General features: G+C 50.3%; 1 pseudogene; it reads left to right on the top strand.

Annotated features, from left to right (window-relative positions):
* The window catches only part of LOC124573883, a 3,477-nt pseudogene extending 1,930 nt beyond the window's left edge, over positions 1-1,547 (top strand).
* The last annotated feature ends 953 nt before the right edge of the window (positions 1,548-2,500 follow it).

Raw genomic sequence — 2,500 nt, 5'->3', positions numbered from 1 at the left:
GGGGCCGTCATAGCATGATGCACTTTGTGCTGGCCCCCGTTGGGCGAAAGGGAATCCGGTTCCTATTCCGGAACCCGGCAGCGGAACCGATACAAGTCGGGCCCCTCTTTTAGAGATGCTCGTCGGGGTAACCCAAAAGGACCCGGAGACGCCGTCGGGAGATCGGGGAAGAGTTTTCTTTTCTGCATGAGCGTTCGAGTTCCCTGGAATCCTCTAGCAGGGAGATAGGGTTTGGAACGCGAAGAGCACCGCAGTTGCGGCGGTGTCCCGATCTTCCCCTCGGACCTTGAAAATCCGGGAGAGGGCCACGTGGAGGTGTCGCGCCGGTTCGTACCCATATCCGCAGCAGGTCTCCAAGGTGAAGAGCCTCTAGTCGATAGAATAATGTAGGTAAGGGAAGTCGGCAAATTGGATCCGTAACTTCGGGATAAGGATTGGCTCTGAGGATCGGGGCGTGTCGGGCTTGGTCGGGAAGTGGGTCAGCGCTAACGTGCCGGGCCTGGGCGAGGTGAGTGCCGTAGGGGTGCCGGTAAGTGCGGGCGTTTAGCGCGGGCGTGGTCTGCTCTCGCCGTTGGTTGGCCTCGTGCTGGCCGGCGGTGCAGGATGCGCGCGCCTGCGCGGCGTTCGCGCCCCGGTGCTTCAACCTGCGTGCAGGATCCGAGCTCGGTCCCGTGCCTTGGCCTCCCACGGATCTTCCTTGCTGCGAGGCCGCGTCCGCCTTAGCGTGCTCCTCCGGGGGCGCGCGGGTGCGCGGATTCTCTTCGGCCGCCATTCAACGATCAACTCAGAACTGGCACGGACTGGGGGAATCCGACTGTCTAATTAAAACAAAGCATTGCGATGGCCCTAGCGGGTGTTGACGCAATGTGATTTCTGCCCAGTGCTCTGAATGTCAACGTGAAGAAATTCAAGCAAGCGCGGGTAAACGGCGGGAGTAACTATGACTCTCTTAAGGTAGCCAAATGCCTCGTCATCTAATTAGTGACGCGCATGAATGGATTAACGAGATTCCCGCTGTCCCTAACTCTGGAGGATGTAGACTGCGTCCAGCTAGCGGCGGTGAATATTCCCCATGACTATGAACAACTAAAAGAACTAGTCACTAAAGTATACGAGAGGCGGGGAAGGAAATTTGATCTTACGAAAACATATAATGAACTTGTCAAGATGTACGGGAGAATAACATATGATCCTGCTCAGACCTGGCCGAATAGCATGGTATATACCAAATATCCGGACGATTATTAAGTGCTACCAAGTCAATGCAATGAAAAGCTCCCTAGTCATGCAAGAGCTGTGTAGGCTTTCTGAAGAAAACAAAATAGATGTAGTACTGATACAAGAACCAAGTACTGCCTCTGGGAGATCCTTGGGCTTTCCCGTTGCAGCACAAGTAATAACATTTGGACAGAGTCCAATGACAGCTGTAGTCATTCTCAACAATACGATAAAAACCACAGTGCTAACACAATTCTGTACAGAACACATAATAGTCGTAGAAATAAATCACCTAAACTCGTTTTGGTACCTGATAAATATCTATTGTCAGTTTCGTGATCCAATTGATATCTACTTAAGGCAGCTTATTACCATATTGAGAGCCCTACAAGGGAAGTCAATCATAATCTCGATGGACAGTAATGCTAAGTCCCCTCTCTGGTATAGCCGAACACAGGACCCAAGGGGCATTGCCCTTGAGGATGTTATTATGGAATTTAATTTAAATGTAGCAAATCTCCCCGGCAATCCTCCTACTTATAGGAGTAGAGCTGGGGCAGCTTCACATATTGATGTAACGTTAAGCTCCATTAATATCGCAAACAAAATTCATGATTGGCATGTATTAGAAAACCATACAACAAGCGATCATAATACTATTGAATTTACATTGGTACATGAAATACAACAGGCACCAGAGAGGTGGGCCATGCAACTTGATTACGGGAGAGCCAATTGGGATCTCCTAGAGGCGGAATTTAACCCTCCAGAGTTGGAAGACGAAGACATCGACATAGAAGAGGCCGTTGGGGCATTAACAGCATCAATCAGGGCGGCTGTCGCCGTGGCAATACCGATGAGAAGGCGTCTCATCCGTAAGATGACTTCTCCATGGACTCCAGAGCTGACTGGGCTCCGGCAGTCTATGAGAAGGGCGCGCCGCAATTATCAAAGGTCTTTCACCATGGAGGAAAGACAATATCATCTCACTATATACAGACAGAAGAAAAGCATATTTAAAGAAACCTTACTCCAACATCGTCAACAGAGTTGGGAAGATTTCGTAACGTCTCACTTGGCTCTTGATCCATGGGGTACACCGTACAAAATAATATGTGAAAAGATACACTCACCAATGCATCTCTCTACTGTGACAATAGGAGACTCGGACCAGATGACGACCAACTGGCTGGAAACGGCCGAGGAGCTGCTTCGTGCGCTCCTACCTGACGACCGACCTGACTCAGACGATGAGATGCAGTTGGCGTTGAGGCAACAAAAC

This window comes from Schistocerca americana, unplaced genomic scaffold (assembly GCF_021461395.2).
Source record: "Schistocerca americana isolate TAMUIC-IGC-003095 unplaced genomic scaffold, iqSchAmer2.1 HiC_scaffold_198, whole genome shotgun sequence".
In the NCBI taxonomy this organism is placed as follows: domain Eukaryota; kingdom Metazoa; phylum Arthropoda; class Insecta; order Orthoptera; family Acrididae; genus Schistocerca; species Schistocerca americana.
This window is presented reverse-complemented; position numbering and strand designations above follow the sequence as displayed.